Raw genomic sequence first — 24,899 nt, 5'->3', positions numbered from 1 at the left:
GCGGGTGGATGTCTTTTAAAGTTTTGAGACACCAGTAGTCCCATGCTCTAGAAATTAAACCAGAATATAGCATTTTCTATATAAAGAAAACTGCCTTTTTTTTTTTTTTTTCCTAAGAGAAGACTTAAGTAGGGAGAGAGCTCCCCTATGCCTGAGGTAAAGGTTAAATAATGTGCGAGTAGAAAGGTCAAATGAATTTACAGGCTTAGTGCAAATACAAATGTGGCTCTTTTTCAAACTTTTACAGAAAAGATTATAAAATTCATTTAGCAATATTAACAGATTTTTGAAGAAAATTTTAGAAAACAGGAGTAAGGAAGGAGGGAACAGATCTATATATAAAAGATACTAGAAAATTATAATATTTCAAATTGTGTGGTATTAGGGCAAAAATGTGCAGTTATTTGTTTATCTTATTTATTTATTCATTTTAGAGAGGGAGGCAGGGAGAGAGAGAGTGTGCAGGAACTGGGGGAGATGGAGGAGAGGGAGGGACAGAGGGGATTTAAAAAAAAGATTTATTTATTTATGTATTTATTTATGAAAGACACAGAGAAAGAGGCAGAGACATAGGCAGAGGGAGAAGCAGCCTCCCTGCGGGGAGCCTGATGTGGGACTCGATCCCAGGACTCCGAGATCATGATCTGAGCTGAAGACAGATCAAAAACCACTGAGCCACCCAGGTGTCCCGAGAAATGACTTTTTAAGCTTAGACTCAAGGGAGGAAGTCAACAGAAAAATGAACATTTCTTGTGATGTAAATAAGTCAAACCTCACCATGCTAAGAAAACCAAAAGTATTTCCAAGATCTATTATTAAGTGAAGAAGTCAAGGTGCAGTTGGTAAATGTTCACATAAGGAAGAAAAATGTACACAAAACAAAGTTCTCTATTTTTGTGTGACTATACATGTGTGTAAATATCTAGAAAGTGGTGAGAAGGGAGGTAGGTACACACACTATAGCATTTGGGGTGTGGAGGGGACTGGAAAAGAGAATGGGCCAAGGGGACATTGGCTTCATTTGAAGCATATGCTTTTAAGTTTTTGGCATCAAGAATATGCTCATGATCACCTGTGTAATTTTATTTTATTTTTTATTTATTTTATTTTTTTTTGAGACCAGATATCTGGTTTTATTTTATTTATTTATTTTTTATTTATGATAGGCACACAGTGAGAGAGAGAGAGGCAGAGACACAGGCAGAGGGAGAAGCAGGCTCCATGCACCGGGAGCCTGACGTGGGATTCGATCCCGGATATCCAGGACCGCGCCCTGGGCCAAAGGCAGGCGCCAAACCGCTGCACCACCCAGGGATCCCCACCTGTGTAATTTTAAAAGATAAAGTAGCAACAAAAACAAAAAGGCTGGCTGTGGTTAAACATTTTAAAATATTTTAAAAGCCATTTTTAGAAATCATATAAACAGCACGTATAAATGATTTTTTTTAAACTGTAGGGATCCCTGGGTGGCGCAGCGGTTTAGCGCCTGCCTTTGGCCCAGGGCGCGATCCTGGAGACCCAAGATCGAATCCCACGTCGGGCTCCCGGTGCATGGAGCCTGCTTCTCCCTCTGCCTCTGTCTCTGCCTCTCTCTCTCTCTGTATGACTATCATAAATAAATAAAAGTTAAAAAAAAAAAAAAAAGAAAAAAAATAAACTGTAAAATCCTGACAGATAAATTGATCATAAGTCAGGTCACTCAGGAGAAAATACCAGAAAACAAAACTATAAGAAAATGTTCACATCCAAAAAAAAAAAAAATGTTCACACTCACAGTCATTTAAATAAATCCAAAGTGGAAGCTAGCACTAAGAGTTCAGAGTCCAGCTTCCTTCTGGGCCCCACAATTAGCTCCATCTTGGGAAGTGGGCACCTCGGGGGAGCCCATAGTGGAAGGGGGCCCCTGCCCAAATCCTCCTAGTTGGAGATTTTGCCAACACTGGCCACCCCTTGCCCTTCCGTGGAGTGGGTGGCCCTGTCCTGCCTGCCCCAATACCACCTCCCTGCCCTTCTCCCAGTGTGAGGAGATCTGGTGGGATCGCCTGGCTTGAACAAAGTCGAGTTCTTTGCTGGGGGCTGACCACCAGAGCATGGGGAGAGGTGGCATTAGGGCTTTCCAGAACTGGGGGGGGGGGGGGGGCGGGCGGGGAACCAGAGGATAAGGTGGGCAGAAATAATGAAGACAAAAGGATTTTAAAGCTCATGGAGCAGGCATGGCTCAGTTGGTTAAGCATCCAACTCTTATTTTCAGCTCAGGTCTTGATTTCAGGGTCTTGAGTTCAAGCCTTGTGTTAGGGTCCCTACTTAAAGCTCTTGGAACAGAGTGGAAACCCCTGGACACACAGGGGCTTCATGCCTACTGTCCAGATCCCCAGTGTCGCTTACACTGTGTGACCATGGACAACTCACCCCTCTGGATCTGGACAACTCCGTTTTAAATTCCAGCTCTACCTACCACCTACTTGACACGAGGAAAGTAAGCCAACCTTCCTGAACTCCTTTTAGTAAGTGAACCTTTCTGAACTCATCTTTTACTTTCCTGCATTGAGGATAAGAACAGAGCTCCAAGGGCGTGAAGAGGTTCAGGGGGAGAGCCAGTAAGGTGCCCAGCATGAGGTCAGGCCCAGTAAAGGGCTTGCTAGCAAACGGTGGCTGGTTTATCATTCTCCAAAGGCCTGACCTCTCATCGGCATGAAATGGTTCATGGATATGAACTTGTACATCTTGTAGCTATGGGCTATCTCCACTTACATGGCCTCTTTCCATGTCACTTGTGCAAGATAGAGCGCCTCATCTCCTTCCAGGGTTCATGCCAAACCTGTCCTCATACTGGGCTCATGTCAATGGCACCACATTCCATCCAGGGTTGACCAGAAACCTGCCACTCCCTCTCTTTCATCCTTGATGCCCATTAATCTTGGAGGTGATCGATTTCACCATGGAAATGCTTCTCAGGCACTCATCAGCCTCTCCACTCCCACAGGTCTGGTCCAGCTGCCAGTATGCCCCTCCCCATGATAGCCTCTGATGGCTCTCTCAGCGTCCACTCTGGACCCCTCTGAACCATTCTTTAAATGGGTCAGATGTCTTCTCAATGACTTAAACCCTTTTGATGGATTTCTATTGCTTTTACAATAAATCAAAACGAAAGCAAAATTTACTAAGCAACTACTGTGTGCTAGGCACTGTGCTTTGTCTCAGCTTGAGAAAACCTTTTGGGTAGATACCATCACTTCCAGCTGGCTGAGTCACCTTCAGCAAGTTCATTTAGTGACTCAGTTTCATCATCTGTTAAGTGGGGGAGAATACCTTACCTTGTTGCGTTCTTGTGAGGATCAAGTTTGTTCTATCATGTACAGTGCTCAGAATATGCCTTGCAAGTAGTAAGTGCTTATTAAACTTAGCTAAGTGTTAGAAAAAACGTGCCATTTTGCAGATAGGGAAAGAGAAACACAAAGGTTAAGAAACTCGCCCAAGGGCCTCTGGTGACTAAATGGCTCAGTCAGGAATAGCACCCAAGCCTGCTGACTCTGTTACTGTGCTGTCTTCAAGACTACTCCAGGAACCCTGCCTGTTGCTCACCAGCCTCCTCCAAAGCCACCCTGGCCTGCTATACCTGCTGCACCCCCTAAATGCACCTCAACCTGCCCATCTCTGTCCATCTCCTGTGGGCCTTTGTCTCCTCCAGGAAACCCTCCCCAGGCTCCCCAGACCAGATGAAGTCCCTGGTAAGTCACTCCCATAGGTCCCACCCACCACCTAACTTCTTGGCAACACTTTGTGTACTAGCAATTGTTGAATTATTCATAACACTGTGTTTTCTGCCTATCTCCCTCTGGCCTGTGGCTCTTTGAGTGTGAGGACTGTGTCTTTCTTAAAGCCCCTCGTGCTCAGTCAGTCTTTGTAGAATGAATGAACCAATGAATAAACTTGGGGTTCCAGTCATCCTTGTCAACTAGATGCTGCAAAGCTCTTCTCAGAGGGAAGGAGGTGGTGAGGGGAACCTGATTGGAAACCCAAGCCAGGCAAAGGAGGTGTAGGGTAACCATAAGGACAAAGAGGTTCATTGGTACGAGGGGCTGTGGGGGCCAGATGGAAGGGAATATCAAAACATAGAAGTCAACATACTCATTGACAGCATTTTCCTTGAGTTCGGAAGCTTGGGGGCCTGAGTGCACACAGCTGAATAGAGAGAGCCTGGCACATGGTAAATGCTCAATAAATGTTGGTTAATTCATATTAACAGAATAATAATCTGAATGGAGTTCTGGCCAAGGTTGTTTTACTTGGGAAAAGGGAAGGAAGCAGAAATAATATGAACAAAAATACAGAGAAAAGAAAGCACAAATCATGTGCTTGTCGTCAACATGGGGGAGCCAGGGTACATCTGTAGAACAACTCTGGGCAATGAGGCCAGGAAAAGGGGTTGTAGCTGGAATGGAAAGGTCTTGGATGCCTTGTTGGGGTCTGGGCTTTATCTTTTAAACCAGTGATTCCCAAAGTGTGTTTGTTAAATGACAATGCATAAGAAGGGCTTCTGTGTCTAGTAAGGCAAAGGATTGATAGAGCAAAAAATCAAAACAGGTCCTTTACTGAAAGGTTGCTCAGAGCCTTTAATTTGTCATTTTGTGTTGGGATTCTTCAAGAGCATATATGCTATAGAGGGTTTCTTAAACTTATTTGACCAAGAATGAGGGTTCTAAGGAACATAAGGAAGATTATAAGAAATGCTGCTGTAGGCCCTGGGCAAACTTGAAAGGTTCTGGGGGGTTGCAAATGATGGGATCAGATTTGTGTTTTAGGCAAAGAAATTCTGTGGTCTGGTTGCCACTGTGGAGAGAGCACGGGGGAAAGGCGAGGGAGGTGTGTGTAATCGGCTTGCTCTCGGGAAAACAGAAGCAATAGAAAATCACCTTCCCTGGGCCAATGGGCAGTGGGTGGGGTGGGGTTCTGCCTAGACTCAGCTGGGGTGCTGTTGCCATACTTCTGGATGGTCAGAGAGGGGAAAGCCTGAGTGCTAAGGACTCCTGGGTTTGAATGCACCTGTGGTTGAGATTAGCGCCTCTCCTGTCTATTCCCTCCCACAAGCTCAGGTAATTCTTCGGCAGGTCCAGCCTCTCCATTGTAGGCAGGTTTCCTCCATCCCAGAACCTCTCCCGCCCCTCCCCTTACACCACTTCTTGCCCAGATGCTATGGAACCACCTTCCAGATCATGGGACCACCTCCTTTGGATTTCTTTTTTTTTTTTTTTTTCCTTTGGATTTCACTTGTAGGCTCCAAATGACCCAAATCATGGTGGAGTTGTCAAGACTCACATCTTCCAGGGACATCTGTAAAAAAGAAGTTGTAAGACGGATGTTCCCCTTGATACAGCTATGTCAAGAAAAAGGAAAACCATAACATGTGAAAGGAAATTCGACATCACAGAGAGTCCTGCTGTCAAGCTCCTGAGCCCTTGGAAGGTTGAGAAGCCCCCTTCAGATCCACACTGGAGTCTCCATCTGCTAGCTCATTCTCATTAATTAGCGTGATTTTTCTCAGGCATCAGCACTCACAGCAAATAGAGACAAGGTTTCAGATCCAAAATCTTTTTTATTTATCACCCACTGTTGTAAGCTTTGCTTTCTATTTTTCATTGCAAATATCCAAGCATTTCCACTACATTATGGATTATATTTTAAAATGTTAGGCTAGTTTGGGGAGTTTACAATAAAACATTCCCCCTCCCCTCTCCCCACATGGGTAAAAATGTGCTGAGTTCGAAACTGATTTACAAATGAATTTTGGGAGCATAATCTGTCTGGAAGCTATTTGGCATATCTCTGTAACCACAAAATTGTGGATCTGTTTGTGCATTTGTTCACCCCAAGTAGACTTTTGCCTTCCTTTCTTTTCCTCCTCCCTCCCGCCCCCTCTTTCCTGCCTTCCTTCCTCCCACTGCCTTTGCCTCTCTCATTCTTTCTGACATCCATCATCACCACCACCCCCATCCTGCTTCTCATGATTTTTCCCAATATTGCTTGGAGGGCACCACCCCTCTATCACTCTACGTCCAAGCCTAGCTGTGTGTTGACCCCCATCTCAAGGGTAGCCTGTGCCCAGGCCCAGCACATCATCAACACAGCACGTTTCCCTGTGTCAGTGTTAAACCGAGCCAGGCCAGCTAGAGCCAGTGAAACTCTGGTAGTTGTTTGACCTGTTGGACTACCTTTCTCCTCTTCCTGAGGGGGTAAGAGGTTTGGAGCTGTGGCTGCCATCTTTCCCTGATAGGAAAGCGAAGCCAACATGGAGGAGAGCAGAGCTGAGAAGCTGGGACGTGGAGTCAGCCTTTGATCCTCTGATAGGCTGCATTTGAAGCTCCACCTACATTGGGGTTTTTTGCTCTATAGTCAATAAATCCACTTTGCTTAAACCAGTTTGGGTTGGGTTTTCTGTCACTTGGTAACCAAAAGTGTCCTCACTGGTTCCCCCTCTCTTTCATGTCCAGTTATCTATCTCTTCTGCATTAGTGAGTGAGCCTCACGGCAGATTCACTGATCCCCCACTGTTGATTGAAATACACTACTCTTCTTCTCTTCGTATGATGAGCAGTGCCTACATGTCTTGCTGAAAGAAAAGGAACGGTTTCTAAGCATCCTGAGTGTTTGTCTCCTCTGTACCTGCAAATAGGCAAGTCACATATGTTCCCAGGGTTCCAGCAGACACTAGCTGTCCTCTGGCATCTGTCCTGAAACCCAGAGCAGTTCTCCTGCAGGGAGAGGCAGCCAGTCCACAGGCAGAACTAAGGAGACATGAACTCAGGATGTTCTGAGTCTCCTGATGGCTAAACTGACTAGACTTGCCTCTCCTGCCCTTTCTCTGGAGGCAGAGAGGATTCGTGCCATGTTTGGAAGATCAAACTGGCTGTTAGGAAGGGCGAAAGATGATTAAAGGCATCAGCCAGATCTGAGTCCAAATTCTCATCTCACTGCTTGCAAGCTGCATGCCAGTGGCAAGTTACTGAGACTCAGCTATCCCACGTGTAAAATGGGAATAGTGGTATCCACCTTGTAGAGCATTTGTGGGAACTGAATGACCTAATGGGTTAGAGCACAATGCCTGAAATAAGTGGCCAGTATATGGGGGTGGGGTGGGGAATAATGATTCTAATTATCACTAGGTATCTCCAAACCTGGCCTAACCTAGGAGCATGCTGAATGAAGCATCCTGTTAACTGGAAAGGTTCTAAAGATGGAGAAGGCAGACAGTGGCTATGGTTTGGCTACTCCTCAGCTGGACCCTTGGGGTAAAGAACATGGACTTTAGCTTTAAGGATAACTTAAGTTCATGTCTGGCTCAGTCCTTATCAGCTGTGTGACCTTGAATAAGCTATGAGTGGCTTTTCTGAGTCTCCATTACCCCATCTATAAAATGGGCAAGTGGAAACCTATCTCAGAGACGTGTGAGGATGTGATGAGCTAATGCATGCACCTGCCTAGTTCAAATTGTTCAAAGCTCAATAAGTAGTAGGGTACAGCTCGAGCATGTCCAGAGGCTGGCTATGCAAGCAATGGTCCATAATTATGTGAGCACAGGAAAGAGGCTGCTAGTATCTTCACTTAAGCAGAATTAATTATTCCTTAGACAAGGGATGTAATTTATGGTGAGAGACAAGGAAGAGAAGCAAAAGGAGGAAGAATAATGAGAAAACAGCACGTGTGAGGGAGGAAGAACTATGCGAGATGACACTGTCTGGAGATCTTTCTGCAGACTGCTGCTCTCTGCCAGCCCAAGCCAGGAGCGCTGGCCCAGGTGTTGGAGGGCCGAGTCCCAGCCTGTGCCTCCTCCTCCGGAAACTCATGTCCCTTTAGTTTTGACTAAGATGCTTTCCTTAACTGTGTGACCTTGCATGGGTCACAGCTTCTCTGAGCCTTGTGTGCTCTCTGTGAGATGAGGGTATTGACACTTGTCTCTTTCACAGGATGGATGTGGGGGCTGGAAATGTGGAACGTGGAAACATTTTAAGAATTCCCTAAAATCCTTTTAGGATCCCAGATGGACTCAATCTTCTATGGTTTGGGTCCTGCAATTTTCCAATGCACATGAAACATTTTGAGCATTCTTTTTCTTTTTCTTTTTCTTTTTCTTTTTCTTTTTCTTTCTCTTTCTCTTTCTCTTTCTCTTTCTCTTTCTCTTTCTCTTTCTCTTTCTCTTTTTCTCTTCTTCTTCTTCTTCTTCTTCTTCTTCTTCTTCTTCTTCTTTAGAGAGAGAGAAAGGGGGAGGAGGGATGGAGGCTCAGAGAAAGAGGGAAAGTGAGAATCTTAAGCAGGCTCCATGCCCAGCGTAAAGCTGACATGCACGACCCTGGAATCATGACTTGAGCTGAAAGACCCGGATGCTTTACCGATTGAGCTGCCCAGATGCCCCCCCAACATACTTTTTCTATGCCTGTTTCATGTTCTGGAGGATGGCTATAGTGGGGTGGGGTAGGTAGGGCAGCCCCACAGAATCTGGCTTCGGCTGGGCTTCTTGCTAGAAGAGGTGGTTGGGGTGGGGCTGTTAAATGCAGCAGGAGCTCAGGGGATGGAAAAGAGGCAGGCTAGCTACTTAGGTGTCAGACAGACCTGAACCTGAATCCTGGCCTCCAGCTAGGAGACGTTGGGCAGATCCCTTTATGAACTTGCTAGTCTCCCTTTATTCATGGGGATGAGAGTGTTACTGTGAAGACAGAAAGAGAAACATATGTAAGGCACTTAGCATGGTTCCTGGCACCTTTTCCGTCTCCTGTCTCTGTGAGTTTTGTTTTATTACCAAAAGAGGAGAAACAAATCAGAAACTCAGGAATCCCTGAATCCAGCCTGGGTTAATTCAGAAATGAATACTCAACCCTCCAAGGGTGAGTCTGATTTTCAAATGTACTTATCTTCCTTCACTTAATATGACTGGATTGGCTTAGAACGACAGAGTGGGAGCTCTCATGGTTGGAAGGGATATTAGCCAGGGCTTGTAGCCATGGCCTCAGGAATCTGCAGAGCTGCATCAGTGCCAGGAAGGCCCACTAGGCATGGTTCCAGGGGTTTGCTGTTGGGGTGGTTTGCAAACCCCACAGCCCCATGCTTAAGTCTACTATGGTGCTCCTCCTGTGAGGCTGAGGCCCTTCTTGGAAGAATCCTGGAACAGTAGACTTTATTACCTTTCTTTACTGGAGCAGGAATCTTTTTTTTTTTTTTTTTTTTTTAAGATTTTACTTATTTATTTGACAGAGAGAAAGAGCACAAGCAGGGGGAACAGTAGGCAGAGGGAGAGGGAGAAGCCGGCTCCCCACTGAGCAGGGAGCCCAATGTGGGGCTTGAACCCAGGACTCCGGGATCCTGACCTGAGCCAAAGGCAGATGCTTAATCAACGGAGCCACCCAGATGTCTCTGGAGCAGGAATCTATTGTTCAGTCATGGTCATCCGTGTCCAATTTTATTTTCGTTTTTCCAAGTTTCAGATATTTATTAATTAGCGTAAACCACAACACAACATGCCAATATGATTTTGTATGTTTAGAGGAAAAACATTTCCTGGATAAAGAGGAAAATTATGCAGATGAGTTCTGGAAGACCTCCATCATAAGCAGCTTTATAGTGAGACATTTCATTTAGAAGTCTGGACCTTCTTGCTTCGGTTCAGTGTAATCTACATTCACTGAGTAAAACTTGTATTGATCATTGGGATCCAGTGTGTTCCAGGGTTCTGGGTTATTTTTCTTACTCTAACTGACATCTAGATTGAACAATACCGGGCACATGACCTACAGCGCTGCTCCAGTACCCTCCCCTGCCCAATAATACCGAGATGGAGATCAAGCTCCAGATGCTCCTTGGCCTGACCAAGGATCCAGCAAAACAATGGTGGCAGCAGAGGCCTTGGATCCAGAAGGAGAAAAGATCAGATCTGCGAGGAGCAGCATTCAGTAGTTCCTATACCCTATGTTCAATTTTGGATAGATTTCTAGAACTCTCCATTTCTAAGAAGCAGGTTCCAGCATTACCCACCACGAGCTCCAGGGTTCTGCTTGATAGTCCCTCCTGAGGATGAGCTGGGTTGCTGAGGCTCATGCTGAGCAGCAGAAGAAAGAGGAAATCCAGAATCTTTGAGATCTCAATCCTTTTAGCAGGGAGGTGGAGGTGGGGTGTCTGGAGGCCAGAGGCCAACAGGACAAAGATCACTGTCCTCTGTGAAACCTTAGACTGTAATCACTGAGGCTCCAAAAGACATCCCATCATTCTACTAAAGGAAAGCCTGAGAGGCTGAGTACCCAGACTGGCCTGCAGACACTCGCCAGGCCAGGCGCCTCCAGCAGAGGGCGCACACAGGGACGGGAGGTGCCCCCACGCCCGATCCCATCTGGTCCTGCTCAGCCAGAGCAGGACAGGTAGCCGGAGACCTGCTGCCCCAGGGATAGGAGTCATTCAGATGAGAGGCTCAGGAGTGTCAGTGTTGCACGGACTGGGTTTCCACCTAATGCAGGGCACAGCTTGGTCTTTTCTGCATATTGCCTCCAGATTCACCTGCTGAAGACCCTACTCAAATCACGTGTTTCTGCTCTAGAACCTACAATGACTCCCCATGTCCATAGCATCATGTGATGTCTCTGCCTGCGGTGAAGGCCTTTAGGACAACCTACCTCCTCCCTTTGCACCTGTGTTATCTCTACGTGCACCGTCTCCCTCGGGCCGACTGGTGCCCTCATGCATTCCCCCCAGGCTACCACCTGCTTTCTCTTCTGTAACATGGCCCTTCATACACTCACTGTTGCATGGATTCCATGAGAGAACCCATGTGAACCACACGCCTGACACACAGTAGGCATTATTATAAATGTTCATGATGATAATGACACCGCTTCTGAACTGATCCCTTCCTTTTTAACATCCTTCCCACCTCTTTGCCCAGATGGTTCTGTTTTTCACAGCCTGGCTCAATGCTATCCTTCTTTGCGGGGTCACTTTGGGCTAGTAGTTTTTAATTCTGGGAACTGGGACTCACCTAAGAAAGTCTGTTTCTCTTTTAAATGGTTGAAATGTTTTCTCTTGATGGTAGAAGCACATAACATAAAATTTACCACCTTAATCATCTTTAAGGGTCCAGAGCAGGAGTGTTGAGTGTATTCACATTGTTGTGCAACAGATCTTTAGAACTTTTTTATCTTGCAAAACCAGCACTGCATACATTAAATAAACATTCCCCATTTTCTGCTTGCCCCAGGCCCTGGAAACCACCCTTTAACTTTTGTCTCTATGATTTGACTATTGAGATGCTTAGTATGAGTGGAATCATATAACACTTGTTTTTTTGTGATTGGCTTATATCACTTAGCATAATGTCCTCAAGGTTCATCTGTGTTTAGCATGTGACAGGATTTCCTTCATTTTTTAAAGGCTAAATAATGTTATAATTATAATGAATAACATTAATTGTAAACAATGCTACAACATTATTATATTCATTACTATACACCATAGTGTATACACACACATACATACATACACATATTTGTAAACCACATTTTCTTTATTCGTTCATCCACTGATGGACATTTGGGGTGCTTCCATCATTTGGCTATTGTCAATAATGCCGCCATTAACAGGAACATGCAAATATGTTTGAGTCCTTGCTTTTAGTTCTTTTGAGTCTTTACCTGGAAGTGGGATTGTTGAATCATACAGTGCATCTATGTTTCATTTTTGGAAAGAACTGCCATAATTTTTCCTTGGCTGTTGCACCGTTTTGCAATCCCACCACCTGTATACAGGGTACTAGCACTTTTTCTTTTTCCCCTTCCTTCCTTCCTTCCTTCCTTCCTTCCTTCCTTCCCTCCTAAACATTTTATTTTTAAGTAATCTCTACACCCAATGTGAGGCTCAAACTCACAACTCCAAGATCAAGAGTCACATGTTCCATTGACTGAGTGGTCAGGTGCCCTCTTCAGATCTTCTTTTTCTTTCTTTTTTTAAAGATTTTATTTATTTATTCATGAAAGACACAGAGAGAGTGAGAGAGAGAGAGAGAGATAGAGAGAATGAGAGTCAGAGACACAGGCAGAGGGAGAAGCCGGCTCCATGCAGGGAGCCCGACGTGGGACTCCATCCCAGGTCTCCAGGATCAGGCCCTGGGCTGAAGGCGGCGCTAAACCGCTGAGCCACCTCAGCCCCCAGATTTTCTTTTTCTTTTTTTTTTTTTTAATTTTATTTATTTATGATAGTCACAGAGAGAGAGAGAGAGGCAGAGACACAGGCAGAGGGAGAAGCAGGCTCCATGCACCGGGAGCCCGACGTGGGATTCGATCCCGGGTCTCCAGGATCGCGCCCTGGGCCAAAGGCAGGCGCCAAACCGCTGCGCCACCCAGGGATCCCAGATTTTCTTTTTCATCATGATCTAGTCTTTTTTTTTTAAACCATGTTTTACACTTTATTTTTTTTTTCAAAATTTCAGGTTCATTAACATGCTATGTTATGTGAGTTTCAGATGTACAATATAGTGATTCAATAATTCTATACATTACTCAGTGCTCTCATGATAACTATATTCTTTTTTTTTTAAAGATTTATTTATTCATGAGGGAGAGAGAGAGAGAGAGAGAGAGAGAGAAATATGAAATAGCACCAGCAGGGGGAGGGGCAGAGTGAGAGGGAGAAGCAGACTCCCTGCTGAGTGGAGAGCCTGCCACTGAACACCATCACCGGGTTTGATCCCAGGACCCTGAGATCATGACCTGAGCCAAAATCAAGAGTCTGATCCCTAATTGGCTAGGCCACCCAGGTGCCCCACCATAACTGTATTCTTAATCCCCTCCATCTATTTCACCCAACCCTCTCACCCACCTCCCCTCTGGTAACAACCAGTCTGTTCTCTGTATTTAACAGCCTGTTTATTGTTTGTCTCTTTTTTTCTTTGTTTCTTAAATTCCATATATGAGTAAAATCACATGGTATTTGTCTTTCTCTGTCTTATTTTACTTAGCTTTATACCCTCCAGATCCATCCGTGTCATTGCAAAGGGCAAGAGTTCATTCATTTTTATGGCTGAATAATATTCTGTTGTGTATATATGTATCTTCTTTACCCATTCATCTATGATGGACACTTGGATTGCTTCCATAATTTGGCTATTGTAAATAATGCTACAACAAATATAGGCTGCATATATCTTTTTGAAGTAGTGCTTTCATATTCTTTGGGTAAATACCCAGTAGTGGAATTACTGGATCATACGGCAATTTCATTTTAAAATTTTTGAGGCACCACCATACTGTTTTCCACAGTGGCCTGTGCCAGTTTGTATTCCCACCAACAGCGCTCCTTTGTCTCCACATCCTCATCAACACTTATTATTTCTCATGTTGTTGATTCTAGCCATTCTGACAGGTGCAAGGTGATAGCACATTGTGGTTTTGATTTGCATTTTCCTGATGATCAGTGATGTTGAGCATCTTTTGATGTGTCTGTTGGCCATCTGCATGTCTTCTTTGGAGAAATGTCTGTTCATGTCTTCTGCCCATATTTAATTAGATGATGATGATGATGATTGGTGTTGAGTTATATAAATTCTACATATGCTTTTTAAATTTTAAAATTTAAATTCAATTAGCAAACATATAGTACATGCTTAGTTTCCCATGTCGTGTTTAATAATTCATGGCTGCACATAACACCCAGTGCTCATCACATCATGTGCCCTCCTTAATGCCCATCACCCAATTACCCCACCCCCCACCCACCTCCCCTCCAGCAACCCTCAGTTTGTTTCCTTTTTTTTTTTTTTTTTTTCAGTTTGTTTCCTATAGTTAAGAGTCTCATGTGGTTTCTCCCTCTCTGATGACTTACCATTCAGATTTTCCTTCCTTATCCTATTATCCTCTGCCCTGTTTCTTATATTCTACATGAGTGAAACCATATGATAAGTATCTTCCTCTGATGTATTTCACTCAACATAATACCCTCCAATTCCATCCACATCGATGTAAATGGTAAGTATTCATTCTTTCTGATGGCTAATATATATATATATAGGCATATTACCATATATAGTAATATATATGAAATATATATATAGTATATATATCATCTTCTTTATTCATCTGTCATTGGAACATCTAGGCTCCTTCCACGGTTTGGCTAGACATTGCTGCTATGAATGTTGGGATGCAGGTGCCTGTTTGGATCACTGCATTTGTATCTTTGGGGTAAATACCCAGTAGTGCAATTGCTGGGTCATAGGGTAGCTCTATTTTTAACGTCTTGAGGAACCTCCATACCATTTTGAGTGACCATACTAGCTTGTCTTACCACTAACAGTGTAAGAGGGTTCCCCTTTCTCCACATCCTGGCCGACATTTGTTATTTCCTGTCTTATTCATTTTAGCCATTCTGGCTGGTGTGAGGTGGTATCTCATTGTGGTTTTGATCTGTATTTCCCTGATGCTGGGTGATATTGAACATTTTTTCATGTGTCTGTTGGCCATCTGTATGTCTTCTTTGGAGAAATATCTATTCATGTCTTCTGCCCATTTCTTGACTGGTTTATTTGTTTTTTGAATATTGAACTTGATGAGTTCTTTTTTTTTTTTTAATTTTTATTTATTTATGATACTCACAGAGAGAGAGAGGCAGAGACACAGGCAGAGGGAGAAGCAGGCTCCATGCACCGGGAGCCCGATGTGGGATTCGATCCCGGGTCTCCAGGATCGCGCCCTGGGCCAAAGGCAGGCGCCAAACCGCTGCGCCACCCAGGGATCCCTTGATGAGTTCTTTATAGGTCTTGGATACTAGCCCTTTGTGTGATAGATCATTTGCAAATATCTTCTCCCATTCCCTAGGTTGCCTTTTACTTTGTTGACAGTTTCCATTGCTGTGTAGAAGTTTTATATCTTGATGAAGTCCTAGTAGTTCATTTTTGCTTTTGTTTCCATTGCCTTTGGAGACCTGTCTGGCAAGAAGTGGCCGAGATCAAAAAGGTTGCTGGCTGTGTTCTCCTCTAGGATTTTGATGGATTCCTGTCTCAGATTTAGGTCTCTCTCCATTTTGAGTTTATTTTAGTGTATGATATAAGAAAATGGTCTAGTTTCTTTTTTTTTAAGATTTTATTTATTTATTCATGAGAGACACACAGAGAGAGAGAGAGAGAGGCAGAGGGAGAAGCAGGCTCCATGCAGGGAGCCCGATGTGGGACTTGACCCTGGGTCTCCAGGATCAGGCCCTGGGCTGAAGGCGGCGCTAAACCGGTGAGAATGAACTACATGTGGCTGTCCAATTCTCCCAGCACCATTTATTGAAGAGACTGTCTTTTTTAAATTGGATATTCTTTCCTGCTTTGTCGAAGATGAGTTCACCATGCAGTGGAGGGTCCATTTCCAGGTTCTCTATTCTGTTCCATGGATCTATGTATCTGTTTTGGTGCCAGTACCATGCTGTCTTGATGATTATAGCTTTGAAATAGAGCTTGAAGTCCAGAATTGAGATGCTGCCAGTTTTGGTTTTCTTTTTCAATGTTCCTTTGCCTGTTTGAGATCTTTCTGGTTCCACACCAATCCAAATTTTACGACTATTTGTTCCGGCTCTGTGAAAAATGTCTATGGTATTTTGATAGGCATTGCATTGAATGTGTAGATTGCTCTGATAGCATAGACATTTAAGAATATTTATTCTTTTAATCCATGACTATGGAATCTTTTTCCATCTCTTTGTGTCTTTCTCAATTTCCTTCTTAACGGTTCTGTATCTTTTAGAGTACAGATCCTTTACCTCTTTGGTTAGGTTTATTCCTAGGTATTTTATGGTTTTCACTGCAATTGTAAATGGGATTGATTCCTTAACTTCTCTTTTTTCTGTCTCATTGTTAGTCTGTGGAAATGCAGCTGATTTCTATGCATTGATTTTGTATCATGCCACGTTGCTGAATTGCTGTATGAGTTCTAGCAATTTGGGGGTGGAGTCTTTTGGGTTTGCCACATACGGTATCATGTAATCTTCAAAGAGAGAGTTTGACTCCTTCTTTGCCAATTCGAATGCCTTTTACTTCTTTTTGTTGTCTGATTGCTCAGCCTAGGACTTGTAGTACTATGTTGAATAACAGTGATAAGAGTGGGCATCCCTGTCGTGTTCCTGCCCTTAGGGGAAAAGCTCTCAGTTTTTCCCCATTGAGAATGATATTTGCTATGGGCTTTTTGTAGGTGGCTTTTATGATATCGAGGTGTGTTCCCGCTATCCCTACACTCTGAAGAGTTTTAACCAAGAAAGGATGCTGTATTCTGCCAAAGGCTTTCTCTGCATCAATTGAGAGGACCATATGGTTTTTGTCCTTTTTAAAAAAAAAATCTTATTTATTTACTCATGAGAGAGGCAGAGACATAGGAAGAGGGAGAAGCAGGCTCCCTCTGGGGAGCCTGATGCGGGACTTGATCCCAGGACCCCAGGATCATGAACTGAACCAAAGGCAGATGCTCAACCACTGAGCCACCCAGGTGTCCCCCTCTTGTCCTTTCTTTTATTAATGTGACGTATCACGCCGATTGATTCGTGAATGTGGAACCACCCTTGCATCCCAGGAATAAATCCCACTTGATCGTGGTGAATGATACTTTTAATTACCGTTGCATCCTAGCAGTTGATACCTTGATGAGTATTTTGACATCCCTGTTCATCAGGGATATTGGTCTGTAATTCTCCTTTTTGATGGGGTCTTTGTCTGGTTTGGGGATCAAGGTAGTGCTGGCCTCATGGAACGAATTTGGAAGTTTTCCTTCCATTTCTAGTTTTTGAAACAGCTTCAGAAGAATAGGTATTATTTCTTCTTTAAGTGTTTGGTAGAATTCCCCTGGGAAGCCATCTGGCCCCGGATTCTTGTTTTGGGGGAGGTTTTTGATGACTGCTTCAATTTCCTTGTTGGTTAGGAGTCTGTTCAGATTTTCTATGTCTTCCTGTTACAGTTTTGGTAGTTGATAAGTTTCCAGGAATGCATCCATTTCTTCCAGACTGCCTAATTTGTTGGCATATAGTTGCTCATAATATGTTCTTAAAACCATTTGAATTTCCTTGGTGTTGGCCATGATCTCTCCTCTTTCATTCATGATTTTCCTCTTTTCCTTTTGGTAAGTCTGGGTAGGGGGTTATCGAGCTTATTAATTCTTTCAAGGAAACAGCTCCTCGTTGTGTTGATCTATTCTACTGTTTTTCTGGTTTCTATTTCATTGGTCTCTGCTCTAATCTCTATTATCTCTCTTCTCCTGCTGGGTTTAGGCTTTACCTAAAAGCTGGAGTTCTTTCTCCAGCTCCTTTAGGGGTAAGGTTAGCTTGTGCATTTGAGATTTTTCCAATGGTTTGAGAGAGGCTTCTTTGCAATGTACTTCCCTCTTAGGGCCGCTTTTGCTGTATCCCAGAGGTTTGGCACAGTTGTGTTTGCATTTTCATTGGTTTCCATGATTTTTCAAAGTTCTTCTTTAATTTCCTGGTTGACCCATTCATTCTTTACTAGGATGATCTCTAACCTCCAAGTGTTTGAGTTCCTTCCAAATTTCCTCTTGTGATTGAGTTCAAGTTTCAAAGCATTGTAGTCTCAAACTAGGCAGGGAATCATCCCAGTCTTTCTTTTGGTATTGCTTGAGACCTGATCTGTGACCCACATGTGATCTATTCTGGAGAAAGTTCTATGTGCAGTCGAGAAGAATGTGTATTCGGTCACTTTAGGATGGAATGTCCTGTATATATCTGTGAAGTCCATCTGGTCCAGTGTATCATTCAAAGCCCTTGTTTCCTTGGTGATCTTCTGCTTCGATGATCTGTCCACTGCTGTGAGTGGGGTGTTGAAGTCCCCTACTATTACTGTATTATTATCTACATGTTTCTTTGGTTATTAATTGGTTGATATATTTAGCTGCTCCCAAATTAGGAGCATAAATATTTATACTTGTTACATCTTCTTGTTGGGTAGGCCCTTTATGTATGACACAGTGTCCCTCTTCATCTCTTACTACAGTCTCTGGTTTAAAATGTAAACTTTTTGATATGAGGATTGCTACCCCGGCTTTCTTTTGAGGTCCATTCGCATGCTAAATGGTTCTCCACCCCCTCATATTCAGTCTGGAGGTGTCTTTAGGCTTAAAATGAGCCCCTCGTAGGCAGCATGTGGATGGGTCTTGCTTTTTTATCCACTGATAGTCTGTGTTTTGATTGAAGCATTTAGCCCATTTCCATGCAGAGTAACTATTGAAACTAGAATTTAACGCCTATAAAGTCCCTGTTTCTGTACATTGTCTCCATTCTTTCTGGTCTATGTTACTTTTGAGCTCTCTCTTCACTTACAGGATCCCCCTTAATATTGCTTGCATTCCTGGCTTGGTGGTCACATATTCTCTCAGTTTCTGTCTGTCCTGGCAGCCCTTTCCCTCTCCTTCATTCTGAACGGCAGCCTTGCTGCATAATGACAGCCTTGGTTGCATAATCCTCTCATTTAATACCGTGACTATGTCATGCCAGCCCTTTGTGGCCTGCCAGGTGTCTGTGGATAGGTCTGCTGTCAGTCTAATGTTTCTGCCTCTGTATGTTAGGAATCTCTTGTCTTGAGCTGCTTTCAGGATTTTCTCTTTACCTCTGAAATTTGCAAGCTTCACTATTATATGTCAGGGTGCTGATCTGTTTTTATTGGTTTGGGGGAAGGGTGCTCTCTACCTCTTGGACTTGAATGTCTGTTTCCTTCTCCAGATTATGGAAGTTCTCAGCTAGGATTTGCTCAAATATATCTTCTGGTCCTCTCCCTCTCTCTTTCTTCTCCCTCAGGGATCCCAATAATTCTATTTTTTTTTGTTTTGTTTTGTTTTATGGATCACTGATTTCCTGAAGCCTCCCCTCAGGGTCCATTATTTGTTTTTCTCTCTTTTCCTTAGCTTCCTTCCTTTCCATCAACTTGTCTTCTATGTCACTTACTCTCTCTTCTGCCTCATTTACTCTAGCTGTTAGAGCATCCAATTTAGACTGCATCTCAGTTAGAGCATTTTTAATTTCAGCCTGATTAGATCTCATTTCTGCACTAAGAGATTCTCTAGTGTCTTTTATGCTTTTCTCAAGTCCAGCTAGTAACTTTATAATTGTTATTCTGAATTCCAGCTCTGACATTTTACTTATATCCATATCAATTAGAAACGTGAGAGAGTATTACCTCTGGTTCTTCCTTTGTTGTGAATTCCTCCTTCTAGTCATTTTGTCCAGAGAAGAATGGAGGAACAAGTGGACAAAATAAAAAATACTAATCATGACCCAATCAAAATGCACATTGGACTAATTCAATGACGTCAGAAAGCAAAACAGAAAAAAAAATGAAGAAAACAAATGGAGTGGTGGAGAAGAGAGAGTATAATCTCACAAGTTGGACAAAACAGTCCAATACACTTGTTTGACTGTATTTTGGTCTGTGTGTTAGAAGACACTAAATCCAATAATTGTAAAGAAAGCAAAATGTGTATTTCTACAAAAATAAAATTGAATAGAGTGAAAGAAAGCCGGAAGGAAGTATATATCTATAAGATGTAAATGTAAAAAATGGAACTTAAAAAAAGGACTTAAAAACAAAGAGTTGATAAAATAAGAAACTAGTTGAAAAGGCAAAAAAGAAATGGAAAATTTTAAACTGAAAGATAAACAAATCATGAGGAAAAAACCCTCAGATTCTATATATTATTTTCCCCTAGTGCTGGAGTTCTACAGTCTTGTGGGGTCTGTAAATTTGCTGTTTACCTGTTTACCTGTTTTTCTAGGTCTTCTGAGGAGGGGCTGCTGCACTTATTTTCTGGTGTCTTTGCCTGTGCAGAGTTGCCCTGCCCCTTGCCAAGAGGCAGGGCTCAGTGGAAGCAGGACCTCAGTGTGGCTTTTGTTCTGAAGGCTTTCCACACCTCTCTAGAGGATCCAAATAAAAATGGCTGTCCCCTGATCTCCAGCCCCAGAGGGAAAAGATTGTGGTCCCCTCTCTTCAGTAAATCCTCAGGGATAAGCAGTCTTTACTCTTGTGTGTGCCACAGTCTGCAGACTCTTGCAGCGTGCACCCACAGCAATCCTCCTAGGGTAGTTGGAGTGTCTCACCTTACTGTACTTTGTAGGGGCTTGGATCCTGCATGCACCCACTCTGCTCTACCCTGGGGGATGACAGAGGGTCCCCACACCCCAGTCTTCTGCAGGTTTCCCAGGCAGACAGCAGTCACCTGATTAGCCCCCAGCTCCCAGTCTATGGCCAACCAAGTTGACAGCCCCCTCCTGGCTGACCATAACCAGTTTCTTTGCTCCACTGCTTGGGAACTCCACCAGCAGAAGCACCCCCATTAGTTCTGTGACTTCAGGGATCCAGAGACCAGACTGTCCCACATAGAATTCTGCCCTTTTCACCACCTGAGCACCTTTCAGGCATGGATGTCTCTCACTGGAGCAGATTTCTAAGTGTTCTGATTTGGAGCTCCAGAGTTCTATCACTTTCCATCAGCTGGCTTGGGAGGCTCCCTCTCCCCACCATTGATCTTCTGACATCTCCCCTCAGATTCCCTTTTTTGCACCTCTTACCTTGCAGAAAGTGGTCACTTTTCTCCTTGTAGAGTTCCAGATATTCTTTTCTTACATCCAAGGTTGAATTCATGGGGGTTCAGAGTGTTTTGATAGTTATCTAGCTAAATTCAAGGGACCAAATGAAACAAGGCTCCCCACTCTTCCTCCATCTTGCTTCTCTCCCTAAAAGTCTCTCTCTCTCTCTCTTTCTCTCAATTTTAAAGAGTATTTAGGGATGCCTGGGAGGCTCAGTGGTTGAGAGTTTGCTTTCAGCTCAGGGCATGATCCATGGTCCAGGAATGGAGTCCCACAGCAGGCTCCCCCACAAGGAGCCTGCTTCTCCCTCTGCTGATGTTTCTGCCTCTCTCTCCATGTCTCTCATGAATATATAAAATCTTTAAGGGCAGTCCGGGGGTGGGGGGGGTGGGGCTCAGTGGTTTAGTGCAGGCTTCAGCCCAAGACCTGATCTTGGAGACCCGGGATCGAGTCCTGCATCATTCTCCCTCTGCCTGTCTCTCTCTCTTTCTCTCTCTTTCTGTCTCTCATGAATAAATAAATAAAATCTAAAATAAATAAATAAATAAATAAAATCTTTAAAAATAAAAAATAAATTTAAAAAAGAGTATTAGCAAGGAAACATTCTTGAAGCATCAGATAGAGAAAAAAGTTTACACAACTATACGACATCATCTTAATTTTACTGTATGAATATATATTTCTACATCTTTATATAAATTAAACGATCTGGAATGATAAATGCCAAAGTAAAATGGTAGTTATCCCGGGATATAATCATGAGTGGTTTTTGTTTGTTGGTGTCTGTGTATTTTCTGATCTTTCTGTAATAAGCCTTTATTGCTTTTCTAATAAGAAATAAAGTCATTTTGTAGTATGGGCCTGGGAATAAACTAACAGATCAATAGAACAGAACACAAAACTGAGGAGGAGATTCGCTAGATATAAGAATTTGATGTGTGATAAAGGTACGATTTTGAATCAGTGGGGAAAAGATGGGTAACTCAATACATTATGTTCGTTCAGCTGGCTAACAATTTGGAAGATAAAGTTGAGTCCTCCTACCAAATGCTAAATAAAACCCTATGTTATTTAAGTGCAAACAAAAAACTTTTACTCATACAAAGTAAAAGCATGAAAGTTTTAGAAGAAAATCTAAGCAAAAGCCTTCCTAATCTTAGAGTGGAGAAGACCTTTCTAGTCTAGTATCAAAGTTGGCAGGTGTGAAGGAAAAGGCAGACAGATTTGACAATATAAAAATATACAAGCACTATATATATACACACATATATATGCTTTAAAACACCCTAAGTTCAAAATAATAACAGCTGTAAAATGCCTAGGAATAAATTTAACAAGAAATGTGAAATTCCTGTGTGACAAAAACTATACAACTTTACTGGAGGACATAAATGTAGCTCAGGGAAAATGGAAAGCTCAGTAGAAGGAGTGGATTTATTCACTGAGCCTTGCTTATGTTTAAAGAGAGGGAATGCGTCTAAATGTTCGTGAATAGATTAATCCTTTTGACTGCATGATGTGCAGTGTTTAAAAAGAATGTGTCAGCTCTGCGTGTACTTTTCCATGCAGGGAAGATCACTCTGGCACTTCCAATCGACACACCCCAAGCCTGGAGGAGGAGTTAGGCTTTGATGGGGCCCTGTCTCATAGGGGTGAGGTTGCTGTGTTAAATGGACACGCCCATGCGTGCTCTTTCCTATGCCACCCTTCATGCTCCCCCTTGAGGGCTGGTCGCTCTTGGGCTGCACTGGGGAAGCCTGGCTGTGCCTCACCCTGGGTTCTAGTGAGCTTCTTCAGGTTCCCCTACATTGGGGATGCCCAGACTTGGCTTGGCTATGTGCCACAGACCAGCTTCTACATCTGAGTCCTGGGCGAGGTGTGGCTGCTCGTTCAGACCATCCTGGGCCTCTTGACCTAGAAGATGAGGACGCATGCTCACTGCACACGGATGCAGTGTGACTGCCTCAGTGTCTACTCATCACTTTACTACGAGAGGACACTACACGCATATGGCATTGTGCTGTAGGAAGTTAACCCATGGACCCAGATACAGGATAATGTAAATAACTCACAACACTTACAAGCTAACTAGAACAGCATAACAGTTACGAACACAGATTTGAGACTGCCTATGTTCAAATCCAGATTCTACATCTAGCCAGCTGTGTGACTCTTAATAAGTTACTTAACCACTCTGTTCCTCAGTTTTCATCTCTGTAAAACAGTATTATCCTAAAATACTATTATACAGTGTTTGCTTTCCAGAGCTCTTATGAGGATTAAGAGTTAGCATGTAAGGGAGGGATCCCTGGGTGGTGCAGCGGTTTGGCGCCTGCCTTTGGCCCAGGGTGTGATCCTGGAGTCCCACGTCAGGCTCCCGGTGCATGGAGCCTGCTTCTCTCTCTGCCTGTGTCTCTGCCTCTCTCTCTCACTGTGTGCCTACCATAAATAAATAAAAAATTAAAAAAAAAAAGAGTTAGCATGTAAGAGGCATATTCAGAGTGGCGACTGACACACTATGTGTGAGTTGCTATCATCGTTACAATGGAATCCAAAAGACTCCAAAACCCCAGCTCACGGAGAGCTCCAGCCTGTGCAGCTGGCTACCCTAGCACCTCTTCTGAGAGGGAACCAGAAAACTGGAGTAAGCCACCCCAGCATCCCCAGCCCGTTGCCACCGCCACCGAGCACTGCCAGCTAACTGGCCTCCTGCAACTAATGGCATAAAATGGAACTGCTCTAATATGGAAGCACCAAGGTACATGTTTTATGCTGGTTTTCAAACCCAGGCCTCTCCAGTTTCAGGCACTTGCTCAGCTAATAATGAAACGAATGGCATTTTGATCCTCATCTGGCTGCTGAGCCACATACATGAACTCCCTGGGGAACCTCTCCTGTGATCGATCGGCAAGTGCAGCCTTCCAGGGTTTCCTGGCTCAGGGCTACAAAGCCCACCCTGCCCATGGTTCCTTCACAACCCCACCTACTCAGGGCTGACATGGAAAGACATCCATCATGTGCCTAATACAATTATTATTTAAAATACACATGAAAATACATTTTCAAATTCTAGAGGGATGTACGTTGAACAGCTCATGGTCCTTATGTTGGGTTGGTCTTCCCAGGCACAGGGGTGTGGGTCAGGAGGAAGGAAACACATGTACTGTTTGCTATAGGCCATTAATGCATCTGGAGGTTAGAACAAGCATATGCAGCTTTCACTATTAGGAAATAAAAATGTTTCTTCAGCAAGCATCAAATCATGGGAATATATTCACAACACAAGTGGCAGACAAAGGGTTACAGCAGTATCTGTAAGTGTTCGTGGATAGAAAAAGTAGTTGAGATTGGAATAAAGCAACAGTGCTTATCCCTCGAGGAGAGCTTAATGGGATAGTTTAATTTTCTTCTTTATACCCTTTTCCTATATTTTCCAAACATTTAGCAATAAAAATGCATTACACTTCTGAGTGAGAAAAATATGATATTTTAAATTGAAGGGAAATATCACAATAAAAACAGATAATTAAAGAGGAGATATGAAAGGAAACCAGAAGGTTTAAAGGGTTGGAGAGAACAGAAGGTAAAATGAGACCATTTAAGAGGGAAAAATAATCCGAATAATAAAATACATACACTAAAAAAAAAAAAAAAAAGAAAGAAAAAAAAAGAATGAGCTAAGATATTAGAAATCAGTTGCCAGACAGGTTAAAGAAACTACTAGAGATCAGACCAGTGGTCTCATCCTCATGCAGGTCTGGCAGGCAGGAGACCCCTGCCAAGGCCCCATAGCATCCTGGTGAGCACAGGGCCTCACACGGGCTTCCTGGGAGGGAGGCCACAGGACGTTCCACATTTTGTGGGCACCCAGCAGCCAGGGCTTCACCTTCTAGGATCCTCCTCCTCACCTCAGAGTTGCATGGGCATTTGTCTCAACACCCCCAGGACTGCAAACTCCATGAGGGTAGGTGCTGGGCTCCACATGCTCCAGGCTCTGCTAGACCCATAACTAACCCCCCTCCCCCGTTGCTTGCCCAGCCCACCCTGAGGCTGGCCAGGCCCCTGGTCTTAGCTTTCCCAGGGCGGGCCTGCAGTGTGGCCCACTGGGCAGCCTGGGTCAGTCACCTCAGAAAGCAGAGCCTCAGCTCTTGGCCACTCCTTTGAGATACTGGGGCACAGATTAATCAGGTATTTGTAAAGTACCTCCACACAGTGGGTACTTAGCAAATGCTTAGGGAGTGAGTGACTGAGTGGCATCCCAACCCCCAGGTTGTAGGACAGAAAAATCAGAATTCCAGCCTGCCCCAGGTCCAAGC

The 24,899-nt window shown here is 43.6% G+C and overlaps 1 long non-coding RNA gene across 1 annotated transcript in view; it reads right to left on the bottom strand.

Annotated features, from left to right (window-relative positions):
- Positions 1-24,899, bottom strand: part of LOC144298283 (uncharacterized) — a 176,963-nt gene that overhangs the window by 103,962 nt on the left and 48,102 nt on the right. The window lies entirely within an intron of this gene.

This window comes from Canis aureus, chromosome 2 (genome assembly GCF_053574225.1).
Source record: "Canis aureus isolate CA01 chromosome 2, VMU_Caureus_v.1.0, whole genome shotgun sequence".
Classification (NCBI taxonomy): Eukaryota; Metazoa; Chordata; class Mammalia; order Carnivora; family Canidae; genus Canis; species Canis aureus.
Note: the sequence above shows the minus strand (reverse complement) of the source record. Positions and strands in the feature narration are given on the sequence as shown.